The following is a 22,709-nucleotide window of genomic DNA, read 5'->3' as shown; positions in this document are numbered from 1 at the left end:
TGCTTTGTGTAGCGCATGTCGCGTGACGGTCCAAACACAGACCAAAAAGTTTGAGACGATGTAATAAAAGTTTCACTTTAATAATAATTATATACGGGGTTATTGGAACATTATTTAAATATATTTACACTATTTATATGCAACACCTTTACACTCAATCCATTTTACGCATTAATTTTCATATGTTACAATTTGTTTACTTCTGGCGTACTATTTAAAAGAATCTTTAAATAGAAAATCTGAACTTAAACTAACTTAATATACATAAATATGTCCGATTATTTGTTCGCCCAGCTTTTCTTTTACATAAAAAAAAATGTTCACGACCATCACTTCAATAATTATCCATACTAATATTATAAATGCGAAAGTAACTCTGTCTGTCTGTCTGTTACTCAATCACGCCTTGACTACTGAACCAATTTGCATGAAATTCGGTATTGAGATATTTTGATACCCGAGAAAGGTAGGATAGGTTTCATTCCGGAAATCCTACGGGAACGGGTTTTTCTTTGAAAACGCGGGCGAAGCTAGTATCTAATAATTAATATAAAGTGCAGGTACTATTTAACATAGGCATTAACTGGTTAAAACAACCGTTCCGGATCAAAATCACACCAATGTGAAACGCACTAGAAGCTTCTTACTAATTACATAATGATAAAAATAATGAAACTATTTTATCACAAACTTTCTAGCGGATATCACGTAATATTTATATCAAACCTAATTTTATTACTACTTGAGTTCCGGATCATCTTCCTGTATCGTTTTTACACGTTTTTATCTAGTTTTCTGTCATTAAATATTTCAAAATCGATTCAAAACACCATTTTTAGTCATTAAAGACTTAAAACACCATTATGTTATAGAACCTGATATTACGAAAATATTACGCATTTGCTAAATTATACATTAGTAAATAAGTAATTAACAGAGATATATAAGAGAGAGAAACATTTTTTTTAATTCTAAGACTATACATATAATATTTAATTTAATTTAATTCGCCCGAAGCTTCGCTCACGTGGACTACAAAGTTTTGTACGAGTAGCTTTTCGAAGAAGAGACAGTATGATATTTTAACGACATAAGATGCGTGTATCTCGTCAATTAAGTAATTAATTAAGCAAGAAGAAAAACTATTTTAACTCTGTATTTTTTTTCCATCTCATTTAATTACATATTCGTGTATTTATTTTTTATTAATTATTTAATGAATCAATTCAACAATCAAAACCAAATCTAGTTTAAATCTTAAATATAGATATTAGACATATTATGCAAATATCTAAATATCATGGCCCTCAACATCCTGAGGTCAAACGGAAATAAAACTTGTTTTAATAACATAAACATTATTTATTTAGCAGTGTTCAATACTCAAACTTCAATACTCTCTTACGAAACATTATGTCGATTTAAAACAATATTGAATCATCTTTGCTAACAGCTCTTTCTGATTTGAACATGTCTTTTTTTCGAGACTTTCTGATCATTTTTCATAACTAACTTTATATCAATCTCATCTTTAGCCTGTATACACAGATAACATTAAAAAAAATGTCACGGGAACAGATAAAATTACATAGGTAATAAAAGTAGGTACCAAACAAACAAGACCGCCTCCTTGGTAGAGTGGTTGACGCGTGAGCGCAGAACCGAGGAGTCCTGGGTTCGATTCCCGGTGGAGACGAAGAAAAAAAAAATGTCTCGGTCTGGTAGGATACAGAAGGCTGTCGCGGAAGAATTCCAACAAATACCCGCGGCCCCATCATTAAAGCGGCTCGACGGAACACAGTGGGGTTTTAGTCGGTAAGAATCCGAGGATACAGAAGGCTGATCACCTACTTGTCCCTAAAGAAAATCGATCAGTGAAACAGATGTATGCATAATGCATCTGCCCCTTACCCCACTACGGGGACACGGGACTTCACTTTCACACCAAACAAACAAAATAGTTGATGCAGAAGCCTGTGAAAATAACATAACAATTAGGACAATTCCCCTTAAAAAATACAATTTAACTGAACTATTTCAGAAAGTACCTACCAAACATTTATAACAAAAGAACACAAAAGTTAATCATTTTCCTCGTACGAAACAAACTTAACCAGTAACATGAAGTTGCATTCTAATATCTAATCTCATAACAAGAATATAATGAGGCAAAAACTAAAAACTAACTACAAAAAATTCGCACTTACAACAGTATGAAACTACACCTGTGTGACTATAATCAGTCGACGTTTAACACACTTGAAACAATACTTCGTCAAATATAATGATTAAGTTCTTTATGGCTACTCTACCGACTAAGCTACTCGCACCGGCTTCGTACAGGTAGGTATGCAAGTTATGTAAGCTTTTAATTTTTTAATAGGTAGATAGTATCCAAATACAAATCCAAAAAGATAAAAATCACTAAAATTCATTTGTATCGAGTTTCTTGCCAGTACTTCTCGTAAGAGCGACCTTCCGGTTTTACTTTTAATAAAATAACAATTCGTAAACACTTTTTACAGTTTACATCAATAAAAAATGTAAAGATTGAAAGGATATAAACTGATTGATTATAGCTTAATCAAAAAAAGTTAATTTAGCCGCATGGCTGCGCTCCTATTGGTCTCAGCGTGATGATATATAGCCTACATCCTTCCTCTATTCCCCTCCGATGAACGAGCTATCTAACACTTAACGAATTTTTAAAAGACCCCATCGTCAGCGCATTCAACCAAACAAAAACTTCTGCTTTGTTATATGGGTGATTATACAAAAATGGGGTAACTCGATGTCATCAGCCAATTTAAACAAAGTCTTATTATATTTTATTCAAATAACAATCTATTTTAAAACAATGAAGCGTCCTTTATTTGGTCACTCAATTTCACTTCTTTATTTAAAATACAAATGAATAAAAAAAAATAATTAATACCTCAAATGTCAGTACTTTGGCATGTCACAACTCCGAAAACCAACAATCAAGTGACTATCGTTTAAACATTATCATCGATTTAAGAAAACTTACAAAAACACTACAATCTTTGATGTACATAGTATTATATACTACAAATTTCATAACGCAATGTTTTCCATTTTATTTAAAAAATAAAATTAAACTTTGTCATCGTTTTCACTAGTCAGTCCGTTGTGTGTTTTTTAAATTCGAAATTCTCGCTAAATATCACCAAGTCGAGGTCAAATCCCTGTCTAAGTATTAAGACGATACACAAAAAAAAATCCACTGCTTGGCGGGCGGAGTCTAATAGCTCGCTATCGCGAACGCGGGTGTGCGCGAAGTCATTCTTGCAAACTCGCCGCGCTGCCGCTGGCCGACTCGGGACAAACATGTATGGAGTCGTCATACAGTTATAATATTGTTATACATTTATTTAATTGTTGATTTATTGGTTTTATTTTCTTGCTTATAAACAAATAATCTTCTTTTTAACAACTACTTAGACATTATTAATAATTATTATTATTTCGTAATGTTTACTTTATTACAAAATAATACAGGTTATAAATAATCTTTAAAATAACAAAAAATATTGTTACTCTGAAAAAATGAAATGGTAGGTACTCAATAACGCGGACTACTGAATTCATTTAGATAGAATTTGATGCTGACGTAGATATTACATCATGCCCAGAAATGAAAGGTACTATTTCTGAAAGAAGTTATAAACCCTAATTCTTCTCAGTCAAAGTCAAGAGTGGAAGATATCACTAATACAGTAAAACTGATGCGAAACTTTGGATGTTAATTTGTATATTTTTTTGTTAGTTGTTACTTAATCACGTCAAGACTACATTACCAATTTTGATAAAATATAGCTAATTGCCTGGATTTACACATAGGATACTTTTTATCCGAACTGAACACTTCTGTGGGAAAAAACAGGATTCACGATATAACCTAATTCCACGCGGGCAAAGCCGCGGTCGGAATGATATTTTTTTAAATAAAAAAATTGTTTTAAAAAAAACACAAAATATATTGACGCATGTATTTATTTTTTGCACTCTATTATAATTGTAATTATTCATTACAAATAATCAAAATAAAATAGCCAGAACAAAGTTAGGCCCTGGTAGGGTAGGTAGGCAGGTACAGCAATGTGAGACGAACACTGGCTTATTTATACCAATAATAATGTATTATAAACATTAAATTAAGTTTACAACAAAAATACATAATATTAGCTAATGTGAAAACGAATCAACCAATCATCCCACAACAATGAAATGTGCACACAAATATTCATCCAAATCGGTTCATGTGATTAGGAGGAGTGACTGCAGCGCCATCTTCCGGGCCCAATTGTGTTTCCAGATCACCCAGGAACTCAATTTAATATACTTACACAAAATTATTCGAAATGAAAACTCACATTACTATGTAAATATGAATATAAACCTGTTTTAGTACTAAGCAATTTCCCGCACAGGTGTAGTAAGTATAAATGAAATAAATATCAACATCAAATTCTTTATACAACATACTTATCTACCACCTACTAAGAAATGTAATTCTTGAAATTTTTTCGTATTTTTTTTAAATATAATACTACTCCAATGAGCTCCTGTTCCATATTATGTCCACCGTACTTCCACTAAGTTCACCATGATTTTTTATTTCTTTGAACTGTGTTGCTTTTTGCTAAAAATGGAATCATGCGATAAAACCAGTAGAGCGTTGATAACATACATTTTTGACTGAATAAAGGTACTTACGAAGGAGTGGGTTCACATTGTGAACAATCAGTGGGTTTATTTTCCTTCTGGATTCCGGATTTCTGAAAAGATTATCTATGCTATAAATGAAAAAATCTTACACGTTCGTTATGTACTTAAAACAGGGGTAAATATCAAACATCATCTATAATACAATTATCATCAAATTTAAAATAAAACCAACTTACTTCATTAATTTGTTCCAATTGTAAGCATTCTTTTTCCTCCAACCTTTATGTTTCTTCTTCTTATTTTCTTTATTGTCCCCATTTGTCTTATCGTGTTGTCACCCTTTGTTACGATTGCGCGAGCGACACAAGTTCCCCGTGTGACGGCCGTAGCGGGAATGACTCGTGCAGCGATCGGGGTAGGAAGGTACAGGGCGGCTCTCGCTATATTGGCTGGTCGCGCGCTAATTTCAAGTATGTATTTCTTGTTTATTTCAAAACCATCGCATATTTCAAAATTCTAAATCGGTAGACGTATAGGTTGTATATTTTATAGTTAATATCCAAAAAGTCGTAACTTTACGTTTGTTATTTTGAAGATGCCAGAGATTAAAAAAAAAAAAAAATAAAAAAAAAATAAAAATAAAAATTGTTTATTTCTTTTAAACAAGTTTTCATCTTGGGTTGGAGGTAAGTGCCTTCATTTAAGTGATAAATTTCACTTGTGTTAGAAGGCGCTTCTCTTCCATAACAATTACTAGGCATTAACAATTAAAAGAAAGCTTAAAAAATAAGGTAATGTTATCATAAAAATACTCTAAAATTGGTAGAATGGATGTATGTGTGTGTTTGTGTGTGTATGTGTGTGTGTGTGTGTGTGTGTGTGTATGTGTGTTGGAATATTTTTGTTTGTGTAGGTAATGTACAAGAATTTAAAAACGGTGATTTTTTATTTTATTTTACATTTTCATTTTACTCCCTACTAATTACATGTTTTTAATATGTCTTCTGCTTCTGTATAACTAATTTCTTTAAGCCATTTTAAGGTATGTTTTTTACATTCGTTGTAACGATTTCCATATATATTTATAATTTTATTTACATTTTTGTATAAAATTTCTGACTGTCTATTGTACTGACGCTTACTAAATGATGTGTTCGTTTAAAAAAAAATAACAATGAGAACTTTGTATTTTTTTTCTATCGAGAAAATATTATGGAATCATGTTTCTAAAACGGTAGACGTATTGTGTTACTATTGAACTTTCTTGTCAAGAATTTTCATCACGACAACTTTAATAATATAAAAATTACGAAGGTTTAAAAAGGGCCGTAAATGTTAGAAAAATTAATTCATCACCTTAATGTTGGTAATGAAGTTACTTGTGCACCGCATATTTTGACGGCCGTCATAACTGTACCAGCGTTAGGGTTGTGTAATGTGTTTGTCCTCTAAAATCTTACTGCGCCAGTCAACATTTCAGTCCTATGGTGAGTCGTTATTTTATTGTTAATCCGATTTTTATTTTCATTTATAAATGGTTAACTATGATTTGTAAAAATATAGTTTGTTGATATTAGAAATTAGGCAAAAAAACATAATTTGTGATTATAACCTCATATTAAGTCCCTTTTCATCAATCCGCTGGCATCAGTCCTTTGTCAGATATCGTGCCAGAGGACTGACGCGACCCCATAGTACTGATGATTCTGTCGTTTTTGAGAACTTTTATCTTGATTGCTATTGGTATAAGCATTTCTATTTTATATTTCAGTTTAAAACATCATGCGCCACGCTAAAAGAACCTGAATTTGACTAGGGAAGAAACATTTAAGAAAGAGTAGCAAAGAAAAGAGCTATTGAAACAAACTACTAATAATTTTATTAAAAAAGATCTTATTTTATTTTAATTATTGATTTTGATGCTTTCAGGGCATAGCTTTTTATATTTATCAGATAAATACGTATACGTATATTACTGTGAAGTAAAATTACCTCAAAATAACATAAAAGTTAATTAATATACTTAATAACATTATAAAAATGTCAAGGGGCTCTTATGAAAACTCAGATGAGACTTTCATTCGAGACTTTGGTTTTTAATTTTACTATAATTAGTACTTTTAACATAAATATTGGTAGATTTTTAGGGCTCCGAACCTCAAAAGGAAAAAACAGAACCCTTATAGGATCACTTTGTTGCCCGTTTGTCTGTTAAGACGTTTTTTTTGGAACGCGTGGAGGTATCAATCTGAAATTTATATTGGATACTCAAGATTAAGAACCCTTGGGGCTGTAAAAAAATCAAACTTATAACGCAACGCAATCAAAAGATACCTACATCCGTTAATACTGCAAATTTCCGCAAAATTAAATATTCGCAAGGGAATAAAAAAACACACAGGATGCTTGCAGTGTATACAGTCTACTATAAACTGCTATATAGTTTACTTCTACTTGGTAAATAGCAACGTCTTTATAACACAGATAAGGAAAAATTGCTAAAAGTGTAAATTTTTAGTTACAAACATAATAAAAAATAGGTTTTTTAGGACTCCAACTCGCACTTGGCCGTTTTTTTGTTTCTATTGTTTGTGAATTACTTGAAATATCAAGTAAAACTAAGTCAAAGTATAAAAAGTTAAGTAAGAGAGTAAGAATATTCACGTAGCGTTAAATGTCAGAAGGCTGTTTTGAAACTTGAGACATTGTTTTTTCCCAGTATCACATATTATTAATTATCATTTTTAAACGTAACTAAGTGATTTTAATACTTAAAAGACATGTGCCATTATTAAAACTGAGAGATTTGTAGTAATTTTCATTCAATTTCTTTAAGAATATTACAAAATTGTGTTTTTTATCAGTACCATGTTAGCCTCGTCAGTCCCCTGGAGGCCAATTTCAGAAAATTTAAAATATCTCACAATCTACTTAAAAAACTGGCTGGCCCGATTTGGAACAATATATTCATTAGATTAGCTATCATATACACCCTAATTTGTAACAATCTGATATAAAAAAATATAGTAAACAAAATATCCTCAAAAGTTACCCCATTTTTGTATAATCACCCATATGTATTAGTATAGATAATAAATAATAATGTAATTGTCTTTACCACAGTGGTGTTAAACCCCGTCATCCATACTAAACAAACAAATCAATTATACATTTAGCACGACCCGTTCTCTCATTAAGCGAGTCCGGTCTAGAGGAAATCAGCGCACTCACACAAACCAATGCCTCTCTATAACTTTCTTATGTAAAGTGAGCTTATTCATTGACAATATTACGTATTAATTTTAGACTTTTCAACTCAACTTCATATTGGTATAACTCAAATGTGTTGGACTTTCGAGTTATACCAATATGAAGTTGAGTAAGATACCCGGATAGAAAGGACGTATGTCACAAGAGGATATATAATCATCTTTAAAGCATTTTTGCAATATACGCATGATAAATAAATAATAGATAAGGTTATAAGCAGACACAGTTGTCACCCATCTTACGATTTAAAATTAGTTACATTTATTGTAAAAAATAACTTCACTGAAACACTACAGAATGATTAACCATATTAAAACACCTATATCAAAATAAACGGGATAAACACCTAATTCCTGAACAAGAATCAAATCAATTAATCAAAATCGTGAAGGAAATCAAATGATAACGATAAAACCGTCGTGCACAAGTATTTGGAACCTAGTATTATTACATTAACATATTATACGCATGAGCCCTAAAGCACAGACCTGTTAATAGTAGCTAATGCTCCTAAAGTCTAAATCGTTACTTCCTTTTTGCCAGTCGTAAACAATCTTACGACCCTTAGCGATAAAATGACAGTGTTTGAAACTCGTAAAGATTTGTGAAACGTCTGCAAGTCGTGTTTTCTATTGCCATATGTGACGGGAAAGTATCTCTATGATATTGTGATCAATCATGTATTTATATTTCAATGAAGAATGACTATTGACAAATGATATACGGAAGAACAATTTATATGCTTTTACCATTGTTTTTCGTTTGTTTATTGATTATGAGTCAGTTAAAATTTAGAAATTCCGGCACAATGCTGAATGCGTTTGTTCTTTTAACTATTCTATTAACTGACTTAGGCTAATAACTGAGAAAAGTTAAAAGATTAACGTTTGAAAAATAATAATATGGAATCAGAGTGCAGTGAAAAACTAAACCGACACTTTTTGATGTGTTCGTAGAAAATAAATCAGCTCTTGCATACATTTTCCAAAAAATAAGAGGTAAATGTTATGCCTTCTAAATATAAAGGTGCCAACTACAAGCACAATAGCACTACTACTGCAGATATAGACAATCATCCAATTATAAGATGAAATGTATGAAAAATGTCACTAGGAAATGACAACAAAAAGGTCATTACCACGACTATTCAATAATGATGACAATTGGAAAGAAAATCGGGTCAAAAATGACTTGTTACTTCTCGACCCAGATATGGTACAATCGTGTGGTTTAATGATTTATAAAATAATATAATTATGTGTGATATCGAATCATCGTGAATAAGTTTTTGTAGAATCACTACGTATCTATTGACGTATGTTTTTCTATATTTTATTTTAGATACTAAAACAATAGCATAATTTGTTAATATTTGTCCGTAAACGTGTGTATATGTAGATGACGTAGATTATAAGATAAATAGGTATTATTCACAGTTCAATAAATATTTTTAAATTACGAACTTGGATAGTATTTTTTTAATCGTTTCGATGAGGAAAAATAAAAAAAAAAGTGGTACTGGCTGTAAACAAAAAGAACTTCAAACAACATGCTCAGGCTGCGTTTAAAAATGGAAAATTAAAAAAAAATAGAATGACCTGTCAAATATGCACAATTATAGAGTTTGCATTTGGACACAATATTATTGTTTATGATTTTTGGCGTATATTGTGATATACAATGAAACACTTAAAGGGCTATTGGCAAGATAGAAGGGAGTGTTTCCTGCGGACATTTCGCTGGAATGCGGTCAGCGGCCAAGCTTCTAGATAGTGTAAACAGCGATACGTAGGCTTCTATGTACAGGCTGATTAAAGTAGGCGAGGATTTGTATTTGTATACAATTACATTGTTGTTTGTAATACTTCATTATATACCTATATATTCGACTGTAATTTGTAGAATTAGCCGCTATGTTATTGAGTCATTTGATTCGTCTTTTCATAATCTATACTAATATTATAAAGAGGAAAGGTTTGTATGTATGTATGTATGTATGGTTTTCACGCATAAACTACTGGATCGATTTTGATGAAATTTGGTACAGATAATCATTAGACCCTGAGAAAGAACATAGGCTACCTTTAATTGCGAAATATGTACCACGGGCGAAGCTAGGGCGGACGGCGGACCGCTAGTTAATACTAAAATTACTTTGGTGTGCAGGTTGTTTTTAAAATAGAATTAATACAAAGATAGTTTTAAATGGCACATCACAATATATGTATACATTTGTATCGATACTTGCATAGAGCAAATTATTATTCATTATGGATGTGAATTATGATTAAAATATTAATATAATGCGTCTGCAGTTTTAAAATAATTTGGAAAATCCAAAAGTGCACGCCTCATAATTTTTTTTTAATAAATATTTATTAATTATTATTTTTGTTTATTTAATAACAATTAAACCACATCGAATCAGACCCTGAAAAATGAAAGGGTTCTATTCCTGAGCATACTCAAGCGTAAGAGAAAAAAAAGACTCGATTAGTAAAGTATTTCGGTCGCTATCGTGTTAACAAGAAAAAGGATCCGCACATACAGACACACGGACGTCCAAGACAGAACTTTTTTAAACTGTTTTTTAACTAGTTTAAATAACAAAAATGACATCAAAAATATCATGAACGTTAAAAATAGTGTTTTTTCTTAATATGTGTGTGTATGTATTATCTTACAAGTGCAATGTATGATACATAAAGACATTTTAAGTTTGAAAAATCAGATGTTTTGCGCGAAGTGACAGTAGTACCCACCTCAACGCTTCGCTTATGAGGCGTGCAAAAGTTTTTGTTTTGAGTATCTTGTTTTTTTTGGTATTTTTAATACGGATCCAACTCTATAGATACTTATTAGGTATAAAATTTAGTGCATAAAATTATTAGAATATACATATTCTTACAAAAAAATAAAGATATGGACATTCCTCATGCTGAAGTTAAATTAGATGCTAAAGTTATTTTTTTGAAGTGAAAACTTCTTTAGCGGCGTTGAGCACTTTTTCTGTAATGGGTATAAAATCTTAAACTCGCGTCAGGACACGTGACCTGTCGAAAAAGCGTAAGACGGATGGATATCAAACAAGCTCAACGTTAATAATCAAGTTTTCACTTCTGCCGGCACACCCGGAGTGCAACCCGTCCTTTTTTTTTGTTAATTTTTTCCAAAAATACTGAACTAATTTGAAAATACTTCTTGCAGTCGAAACCTTATTCTCCTTAGGAGTTTTTTTCCGTTGTATTTACAATGCAGAAAAAGCCGGGGTTTGAAATAAAAATAGGTAAATATAAATCAAAACGAATTTTCGGAGTTGAGCAATTGATTAATACAATAATTTCACAAACTAAAGAAATCCAATACGTAGATAAATAAAAAAGCCATACTGACCAGAATACATGATCTTACATCACAAAGAGATTTAAAAATATCTATGACAGTATCCGTGTGAATTATGCGATAAATGTTAATTCGTAGATCTTCAAGGCTGCTCAAAAGACATACTAAATAGTAAATTATTGACTTTGACGTGCGTTTGTTTAAACAAATGTAATATTCGAACAATTGAGAATATGTACTGTGAAACAATGTAATCTTTAGAGTTCAAACAACTTTGTTTTAAATGTTTCATGGTGGTTATGTTTCCGCGGTTTTCTGTCGTAAAATTCAGTTATAGCGGAAAATTAAGCGTAAAATATTCATTACTACAATTTCCTAAGAAACGACAGTTCTTAAAAATTGTTAGTTTTTGTTTTGTTCGATGTTTTTTGTCAAAATTATTTGTAATTATTAACTCTAATGCTTCATAGAAGTAATAACTAATTTCCAAATCACACTTTAATAAAGGATTAACTACATCCGCCATATTGATTACAACAAATTATTTTCTCGACTTATCTGTAGACTAGGTACATACGTACATAGTATATAGTTAACTAAGTACCAATACAAAACAGGTAACTAATGCAGAGTAATCAAATTTCACTTTCAATATAAAATTACGCAACACAATCGATTCTACAATGCCTTTGTTACATGTTATTGATTCGATAGGAACGCCTTTCTTTTGTAAACCTAACTAATTGGTACATGTATGTCGCAATGGTATTACTGACTTGTTTATGTTTCAATGTATTAAGGAATGTTCCCACAATCAAAAGAGGTGCATTTTACAACCGATTCAAAGAAAGGGAGGAGGATCTCATAGCGATTTTTTTTGGGTTTGAACTTTCGACTGGATCAACCAAATAATGATTATTGTTTTATTTGAAACCTGGTTGCTTCCGTGTGGTCCCATTTAAATTTGTTTAATTTCTGACAATTTGAAGGCGGTTTAGTTTTTTGTTAAATATAATAATTAATGCCCTTTAAACTATAGAAGATAGCTGATGTTTCATGATTTACTCAAACTATAACGTTTATATTCCTATGTGTGGTAAGGGCACAAAATACATAATAGTAGCTAAAATCTACAGAACGGACACTCTCTCTCTCCGCCTCCCGCCTCCCGCCAAAATTAAACACTTAGAGCTAGCGCGCACCACGACTTTCTGCAGCGTGATTATTTTATCGCAGAAATACAACGTATGAGTTACTATGACAATGCGCGCACATGCGATTAAATAATCACAGCGATTTTAAAATTGTGATTTGTCACATTTTGCTGCGACTGCTCGCGACGCGATTGTCGCGAAAATCAAATGCAGAATATGAAATTGTATGGTACCGCGCGCACTGCGATCATAAAATCGCACACTCGGGCTCGGCCGGCACTTCACTTGTGTTTCACAACACATCGTAGTTATACAGGGTGTCCCAAAAAGTAGTGATGAACGGAAGCTGGGAGGTAGAGGACCTAGAGGGCTATCCGAATAACCCCCATGTGTGTTATGCAATTTTTCGTATTTTCGGAGTTATGACTCTTTTTTCAATTTTTCACCTATCGCCGAGTAAGACGATATTTTCACTCATGGTGACATCAATTATTGCGGAAGATGCTTGATTTTTTTTTGTGTGCTACGCTGAAAGATAGGCCAATTCAGGATGGTAATATTTACTATCGTTAGATCTTTGAATGGAATAAAAAAAGGATGAAATGCCAAGAAAGGTAAAATTTCCCGGTATGTTCACCACTTCAAGGGCCCGTAAAAAAATAAAATCACATAAAAAATGTTGTCCGTTTGGCTTTTAAAAACTTGCTCTATCTATCAGGTAGCTACCCTGAAAATTTCATTTTATTATTCAGAAGGCTTCAATCGAAAAATTGAAATCTAAATGTGGTAAGTGCAAAAATTTTATTAACATGATGATCATTAAAACCAATAAATAGGTGTTTAATTACCAGAATTTTTTAAAATGACCCCGCTGTTGCTCAGTGCAAGTGCGACATCACCGTAAAAAGTTGTCTTTTAAATGTCTGAATGCCCTTTTATCATTTTTAATGGTTTCTTCTGCTACTATGAATTTCCGGGTTATTTCGTCCAAATTGTAGCAGTCTCTCGTCTTTGTAGTATCCCCACGGAAAAAAATCAATATGGTTTATGTCCGGAGACCGTTCAGGCCAGGCTAAAGGGTAAAGATACCCTGAAAGATGGATTGGTCGTTGCAGCCTGCGCATGCGCCGGTGACGCTTGCCTTAAAACCTGGCCTCCACGGTCCCTCGACCTAAACCCAATTGATTTGTTTCAATGGGGATACTAAATAGACCTCGGCTACTTGAGAGAATGCCACAATTTGGACGAAATAGCCCGGAAATTCATAGTAGCAGAAGAAACCATTTAAAATTATAAAAGGGCATAAAGACATTTAATAGACAACTTTTTACGGTGATGTCGCACTTGCATTGAGCAACAGCGGGGTTATTTAAAAAAAAATTCTGGTAACTAAACACCTATTTATTGGTTTTAATGATCATCATGTTAATAAAATTTTTGCACTTACCACATTTAGATTTCAATTTTTCGATTGAAGCCTTCTGAATAATAAAATGAAATTTTCAGGGTAGCTACCTGATAGATAGAGCAAGTTTTTAAAAGCCAAACGGAAAACTTTTCTTATGTGATTTTATTTTTTATGGGCCCTTGAAGTTGTGAACATACTGGGTAATTTTATCTTTCTTGGCATTTAATTCTTTTTTTTATTCCATTCGAAGATCTAACGATAGTAAGTGTTACCATACTGAATTGGCCTATCTTTCAGCTTAGCACACAAAAAAAATCAAGCATCTAGCGCAATAGTTGACGTCACCATGAGTGAAAATATCATCGTACTTGGCGATAGGTGAAAAATTGAAAAAAGAGTCATAACTCCGAAACTACGAAAAATCGCATAACACACATGGGGGTGATTCGGATAGCCCTCTAGGTCCTCTACCTCCTGGCTTCAGTTCATCCATACTTCTTGGGACACCCTGTATATAGGTAGGTACTGTTTGGTAAACATGAACTCAGTAATCTGTCAAAAGTTTGAATTTATTTATTTAACACTTTATTGTGCAAGAAACAAAATATAACTAAGTACATAAAGGTTACAATAATAAAAAAAAAAGCGCAATGGGCGGCCTTTTGGCGGAATTTTCATTCTATAATAGCCAAAGAATTTTTTGGGATACATCCGAAGTTCATTGTATTTCTGATAAAAGAAACCATTGACAATTCTATCTGCTGTAAAAGGATGAGTCCAATATTGACGAATTTTCTTTTTTTTTTTTTCTTATCCTCCGAAGTAGTAAATAATTTGGAAAATCCAAAAGTGCACGCCTCATAATTTTTTTTTAATAAATATTTATTAATTATTATTTTTGTTTATTTAATAACAATTAAACCACATCGAATCAGACCCTGAAAAATGAAAGGGTTCTATTCCTGAGCATACTCAAGCGTAAGAGAAAAAAAAAGACTCGATTAGTAAAGTATTTCGGTCGCTATCGTGTTAACAAGAAAAAGGATCCGCACATACAGACACACGGACGTCCAAGACAGAACTTTTTTAAACTGTTTTTTAACTAGTTTAAATAACAAAAATGACATCAAAAATATCATGAACGTTAAAAATAGTGTTTTTTCTTAATATGTGTGTGTATGTATTATCTTACAAGTGCAATGTATGATACATAAAGACATTTTAAGTTTGAAAAATCAGATGTTTTGCGCGAAGTGACAGTAGTACCCACCTCAACGCTTCGCTTATGAGGCGTGCAATAAAGACAAGCAACTTGTACGAAATCAATGATGAAGTGAGTAATAATCACTATTAAATTATCGCTGTGCGCGCACCGTACTCTCTGCGATTTTCTACAGCGCGATTTTGAAATCGTGTCGCAAAAATTAAAATCGCGGTGCGCGCTTGGCCTTACCTCACCCCGCACGATCACGCTATAGATGGCCCGCATATTTCCGTAAGGACGATACTTAACTTAAAGTACATACTTTTATTATTTTGGATTTGTGATTATCGTTTTTCGTAGAAAATCTGTACTAATATTATAAAGCTGAAGAGTTTGTTTGTTTGTTTGAACGCGCTAATCTCGGGAACTACTGGTCCGATTTAAAAAATTCTTTCGGTGTTAGTAAGCTCATTTATCGAGGAAGGTTATAGGCTATAATATATCATCTCGCTACGACCAACAGGAGCGAAGCCACGGGGGTGAAACCGCGGGGAGCAGCTAGTGGTTAAATATTGTGCTGTTTACGGATGTATTTCATCAGAAAAACGCGAATTTCTTTACGCTAGTCACAAATGTGCCAACCCTAAAGCGTTAACACACACATTTGCACTCTCTACAGTGTGACTGTCAAAACGATAATTTTGTATGGAGTGTCCGGGGTGTGGGTAAGGGGCTAAGATATCCGTTACAATGATCGATTTTCTTTAGATAGGGTCAAGTAGGTAGGTGAGATGCTGTGTCCCTTAACTTTTTTCCTTCGTCTGCAGTAGGACAGTACATGCGTTATTGGGCTGATGGCTTTCTTTTATTCTAAATTTTACTTAATTTGTTCATGCATGTAGCCGAGAAAATTTCCTTCGCCAAATTCCTTGAATCAACTTTGTTGCTAAAGCACAAGCTCGCTCAAGTGACGACCAGGATTTGGATTGATTCTTATTTATATGAAATTTTAGTAAATACATATACATATTTTAAATACCATGACCAGTATCCTAAAAGGAGACTATTTTTTGTGGGCCCACCAAGACTCGGTAACGTATAGTCATCAAAAAAAACGTGTAAAAATATAAAATTATATTATGAATTTTGTAACTTCGTTGTTTTACAAACGAAACCGGAATCATGAAATCGAATTAAAAAGCCTTATTTTGATATCATCCCTGCTGTAGTGTGCTGTCTACAAACCAAGAACAATGGCCAACATTAAAAAAAACTGGAACGAAACGTTTTTATCGATAGAATGAAAATAAAACCAAAAAGCGAAAAAAATTGCCTTCAATAAACCACTTTAGAAACTGTTTTTATTGTTATTTATATGTAAGAATATGATTGATAGCGATTTTAAATCCTGTCATTTATCAAATAAAACAATTTGTTTCTACTCAGCTAAAAAAATCCGTGTAACGAAATGTTATATCTATTGGCTGCTTTGACGGAATATGTCAGATTCCTCCTGTCGTAGCCCCCTGCGTCAATGTTTGCAATGAATGTAAACAATGTTTTTTTTACCTATTTAAAAATGATATTGCTACAACATAAGAGCGTTTAATATTACAATTGAACATGAATAATAAAATAGCTGTGCAAATGGATACCTATCCTAATATTATGTACCTACTCCTAGTCATAAAATATCATCTACCTAAATACCTACTTAACTAATAATTTCTTATTGAATCAGTTTTCTCAATCGCATCAAGGTCCAGAAACTTGAGGTACACCCACTTATATCTATTTATAACCAAATCGGGTCTCTGTGTTTGTGCTACCTTCGTTGTGTCTGATTTCCGAGCTTTAAAGCGTGACAATGTATATGATGTTTTCTAATATTTATTTATTCATTTATTAAAATATATTGTACCCAATGATTCGGATGGGTCACACAAGACAAATCGCTCATTATCAGTTAGTTTTTATGTAGTAATGAGGTGAAAGTTTGCACACGTATTTCTAAAGATTCCGGTTAAAACATGTAAAAGTAATGTCACCACTGTAATCTGGGGACTTCAAGGAACAAATTAACACACATTTCATTAATATACGCTAAGAAATTGAGGTGGGCCTATTCTCCAAACAAAAAAAATCGTCTCCTTTTGAAATAAATATAAAAATGTACGAACTACGACATAACGCTTGTCGACGTCTACACGAGCGACTCTACTAACAAAGTTTTTTTGATAGTCTGACAGACACAATATAGATAGCCTATAGATTCTATATTTCGCGTTTATAACATCAGAATGTATAATAAAATCTTATGTAGGTATATTCATTATTCATTTATATTGTAAAATACATTGTAATAAGCATCCTAGTTTCGTATATAACTTACGTTTCAAACGATATATTTATGTCACGTAACAACAATTAGTGGTAATTTATGCATTTCTGTTGTCTTATTCGCATTCCACAACCATTACATAGTACAAGGTCATTACTCTTGAAAATACATCCTGAAATTAACGGGTTTAAAACGGTTTTATTATTGCGAAACTAATTAAAATTTAAAAGCTCTATGAAGTGTTTTATTAATTACTTATTAGTAGAAACAATTCAAATTCACACTTAATTATATTCGACAAAAATAATGAAAAATCCAAGTGATAAAGTCGAATAAACACTTAAAATTATTTCAAGATAAAATCGCAAACACGATAAGCAATACACCGCTCATTAAATTTAAATACAACTTTAACTGACTTGTCTGTTTGTAATTGATAATTCATCATTATATGAAAGAAAGAATGTTTCGTACTCGATAACGTAAAAATGGCTGAATGGATTTTAAGGAACTCTTAAAATTTATAAGTAAATAAGGTGTTAAAGAATCTATAATTAATCTTTGTAAAAACGGGAGATATGACCCTGGTAATAATTAAACATAATTAGTACATTTTCTTATACTTTGTACTAAATAGCCCATTTATTGAGGAAGGCTTTTTTTATTAAGTGGGGAAATATTGCATAGATACCCACGGCTTCCGGGGAAAGGGCCGTGGGTTATGTCGGATTCCTACCGACCAAAACCCCACTGTATTCCGTCAAGCCGCATCAACGACGGGGCCACGGGTATAGGTAGAATTCGTCCGTGACCCCATCAGCAGCTGCCCGTCTCCAGGCCAACACAAACTATGAGCCCGCCAGCTCTGACCTCATGGGGCGGCAAGCTATAGGTACAGTATACTTATATAAGGAAGGATATCACGCTAAGACAAATGGAAGTTGAGCAATGCGGGTGAAACCGCAGGGCACAGCTAGTTTAGAATACAATTTCAAGGTAAATTTTACATTTACTACGTCTTCAAGTGTATATTTATGAACCTACTTTCGTATCGTGCCAAGACAATTCCTTACAAAAACTAATAAATATCGCACACGAAATAACTTCGCTAATAACCGTACCATCTGCGCACGCGACGATCGTTAAATGTCAATGTGGCACAAATTATTGTCTTAATGAGAATATAGTTTAATTGGAATAATTATTATAAGAAGAATCTTCCTTTTGATGCAAGAAATTTTAGCAATAATTATATTTTTCATTGTTGTTAATTTTAAAGGTTGGAGCGAAAGACAGAGGGCAGGCATATTAGTAAAATATGTATTTTTTTAAAAGCTAAGAAATGTATGAAGAATAGAAAAAGGCGTAAATTAAAAAAAAATCTTATTTAAAAAGCATTTGAATTATATAAAACAAATAACAAACACGTATGTATGTACAAGATAGTAAAAATAAAATGGTCTGTTCATCTGCTGCTATTTTTTGTACCTACATACGCTTACAAGTTATATAACTTTCACTTAAACTCGTAACTTACATAAAATCAACATCTTCTGTACATCCAAACTGGTTTATTGGTCAATCGAGCACTCTATAATATTTATGTTTAACAACTATGACTGTGCATTCGATCACTATGATGACCAGAAAATTTAAACCTGTGGTCATGAATCATGATACTCCTTTGGTTGTAGTAAGGCTCATTAGTGTTCTACTGCACGTACATTATACATACACTCTAAAAATCAGCACTATTATCACTTTAAATGCTTAAATTTATCGGAGAATCCCAATAATTAGATGCTAATCTAAAGAGTGTATACTTAACTATAGAATGGCAAATTAAGGTTTTTTAACTAAAATAACTTGGAAATTAATAAAAAATTGGTTGTCTGTAAAGTCGGTTTACTGACGATAGTTGAACGTGACAACGTCCGATTGTGCTTCTTTGTCGCTCGTTCCGCGCTCTCGCTTGAACTTCAAGCCTTACATGGAACGCCTCAGAGCGAGGTAACGCCGCATGAGTCATGTTTTTTCGTGCGTGCAGCCGGCTCTATCGAATTATAAGACGTTGTCACGTCAAAAAAACTGCATAGTCCCATCAGTAGAGACGCGACTGTTTTCATGTTAATTAAATTACAAGTCGCACAAAAACATTGCATTCATAAAAGCTGCATCACGCTTAATTAAATCTTCACTTACAGTGGCTACAATTTAATAATTCATAATTCAATTACGTTCACGCAACTACCGCTGTTAAGTCTATATCTATAAGATCGATAGTAGGATGTAAGAATAATACATACACATGGGAACTTATTCAAATGAGTGATTACGAGATACAATCGATGCTTATTCATGTATTTCAAACGAATAGGCAATCTTTGGCCAATTATTCGATCGGCCGGCGATGTTTTGCGTGCCGCTGATTTTGTAATTTCTTTCGACGTGCTTGCTCTTTTATATTGGTTACTAATAACTATAGACTAGCTATGCTGGTTTCCGTTTGCTTTGTAGTGGTTAGCAAATGTTACGACCAAGAAATTTTAAGTGAGATCTGATAGGTAAATGATCGCATTCGCAATCTGGAAAACTCTTCGTCTATTCATCCATGATAACATCAATGAAATAGATATGAAATGTATTTTTCCCCACAATCGTTAGAGTACCTATATAATATTCTATGCCACAATGGGGCAACGAGCTCGAATATTGTTTTCTTCGTAAAGACGCACGCGGTAGTAGATATCACCATAATTTATTAACTGTAATTTAAAAAAAATCTCTCTCGAAATAACAACTAACAAAGTTGCCATAATAAACTTAAATGCGAACTAAATATTCCAAACGATTTTTAAATTCACCGCAACAATTACATCAACAAAACAAGTGAATACAATACCATTGAACCGGAACGTTTGATCAACTTACAGATACTATAGCCGTCACTAATATCGATTATTTACTCGATACATCCGATTATCGATTCTAAATGTAAATTCAAGGGCGTGCCCGTTATTTCCCATGAAATTGCGTCACATAATTCGGTTTAGGATCGGCTGAATAAAGCCTTTGAATGAATACAATAAATGAATTATTTGTTATGGGTTCATGAAAAAACAAGTACGCTTGGACGCAAGTAGAAGTATTACAATGCTTTATAAATTAAACGATAAAACTTAAATATAGCAAATGATACAGTATGTTTTCATGCCGATTTCGTAATTTTTTCAATTGAGATTTGACAATATCGGAGTTACTTAGGCTATTAATTTTTTCAAACAGAAAAAGTCGAACACGGTTGTGAAGCTTTCGTGCGAGCAAATCCGCGTCCAAACTAAAAGTAGTAACTATTTCGTAATCTGTGCTAATATGTAGTAATTATGAAAAAGACCGAAACATTCTCATCCCAATACATAATATTTAAACCAAATATTTTTACAATTTTTATTACAAGCTTAAAATTCGAGATTAATATAAAAATAATTAAAACCATGCTGTTAAGATTATTTGAAAAAATTGCATTGCCGCGCAAAAATTACATTAAAGGAGAATGGGCATTTTACTATGGAAGTTGGGCCTGAACCCTTGAGTTGGACCAATACACATGAGATATTGTTTTTATAATAGATCATAACACATACATAAAGGGAAAAATATATATAAAAAAATAATCAACCGGGTTTTTGTACAGTCACATCAAGTTTTATTTCTTTGTGTATAATATTTTTTGCAATAAATAACTGTTATAAGACAATGACAATATCTTTATGTTACTCCAATTCACTTTCACTTACAAATACGTACTAATCTTAAGCCTTCTAATAACCGAAATACACTAATATTATGTTTTGTAACATGTACCTATACCGTGTTTATTATAATTCAACGTAGTTAGACGTTTTTTTGTGGTTAAACTCAGTCACTCCAGTGACATTTAGATTTATATTTACTTCACTCGAATTAAAAACACCGTTATTGTGCGCAAAATAAGAGCCAAATAAATAAAACTTTTTGCCTTGACTGTACAAGAACCCGGTTGATTAATTTTTTTATTTTATTTTTTTCGTAAGGTATGTGTGTGTATCTATCACAAAAACAATATTTTGTGTGTATTGGTCTTAGCCCAAGTTTCAGGCCCAATTTGCCCATTCTCCTTTCCAATTAAAAACCAATAAAATAAATATTTTAACAGACTAAATATAAGGTTCGCGATTCATACTGTTATATTATTATATACCACATTAACCCAAATCTTAAACACCAAAACATGAAATAATTATAAATAAAAACTGCCTATTAACCTTCAACAAAAACGAGTTTGTCACATACTCGTATGAAATAATTACGATTAGTATGTACGTTAGCAATTAATATATTTATTACATGTATAATGTAAACATGTCTTAAAACATGATATTACACATTAAGCCAAATTAAAGCGTTTTAAAAATAACCTTTCTCATGACCGTGGAAATTAGGCTTTTTCAAGTTGTTTTTTTTTTTATGATAATCGAATACTTTTTAAATGCAAAATCAAGCAATCGAGCAAAAATAACAAAAATTGCAAAGTAAGATTTTTAATTCTATAAACAGGTGTTGATTTTTCGCAAAATTTCCAATACATTTGTAATAGGTAGGTAATGAAAATATATAATTTTCATATTTTTAATACATATATGTACTTCTTGAAAATATTACTAGGTATTAATTCATCTGCATTTAATTCTGTTCAATAAAGTCGATCAATTATTAATGTGTCCTATTTAACAATAAGCAAACTGCAAAGGGGAAACTAAATCACAACAGAAAACTACTCCGATTACGGCGGCAAAGAAAAATTAATCACCAGGCAACCCTAATAACTCCCGATGAAAATTGGAGCGAAAATCTAGACTTACCATTAAACGCATGCACCGTTACCCACATCATGGATTGTTCTCGAAATTTGTCACGGTAAAGCCACAGACCATGCATACGCACTTTTATCTTTTTAGGATAAATTTTGTTATGTAGGACAAGTTCATAGTGAATACAGTTCTTGTGTTCTTCTGTCTGAAGTTTGAGAGAGTGTGATAGCGCACCAATAGCGAACGTTTAGTCAAACAATGTCTATATATATAAAACTCAAAGGTGACTGATATAGGATATAGTGATCTATCAACGCACAGCCCAAACCACTGGACGTATCGGGCTGAAATTTGGCATGCAGGTAGATGTTAGGACGTAGGCATCCGCTAAGAAAGGATTTCCCGAAATTCTTGCGGGAACGGGGAAAAACGGGGATGCACGTACAAAGTC

At 32.5% G+C, this 22,709-nt stretch overlaps 1 protein-coding gene and 2 long non-coding RNA genes across 3 annotated transcripts in view; all 3 read right to left on the bottom strand.

Moving 5' to 3' along the window:
* Positions 1–22,709, bottom strand: part of LOC149479045 (uncharacterized) — a 63,663-nt gene that overhangs the window by 25,088 nt on the left and 15,866 nt on the right. The window lies entirely within an intron of this gene.
* LOC149479047 (uncharacterized) lies at positions 3,241–5,145 on the bottom strand. The gene is made up of 3 exons (XR_016317352.1): positions 4,926–5,145; positions 4,738–4,799; positions 3,241–4,663 (listed from the first exon to the last, which is right to left on the bottom strand). It is a non-coding gene; the product is annotated as an uncharacterized LOC149479047 (long non-coding RNA).
* Positions 18,898–20,622, bottom strand: LOC149479046 (uncharacterized). Its single transcript, XR_016317380.1, has 2 exons — positions 20,144–20,622; positions 18,898–20,112 (listed from the first exon to the last, which is right to left on the bottom strand). It is a non-coding gene; the product is annotated as an uncharacterized LOC149479046 (long non-coding RNA).

The sequence above is a fragment of the Colias philodice genome, chromosome 21, assembly GCF_061535455.1.
Source record: "Colias philodice isolate Cphi_HAF_F1 chromosome 21, ilColPhil1 Martin Lab GWU primary, whole genome shotgun sequence".
NCBI classification, from domain to species: domain Eukaryota; kingdom Metazoa; phylum Arthropoda; class Insecta; order Lepidoptera; family Pieridae; genus Colias; species Colias philodice.
Note: the sequence above shows the minus strand (reverse complement) of the source record. Positions and strands in the feature narration are given on the sequence as shown.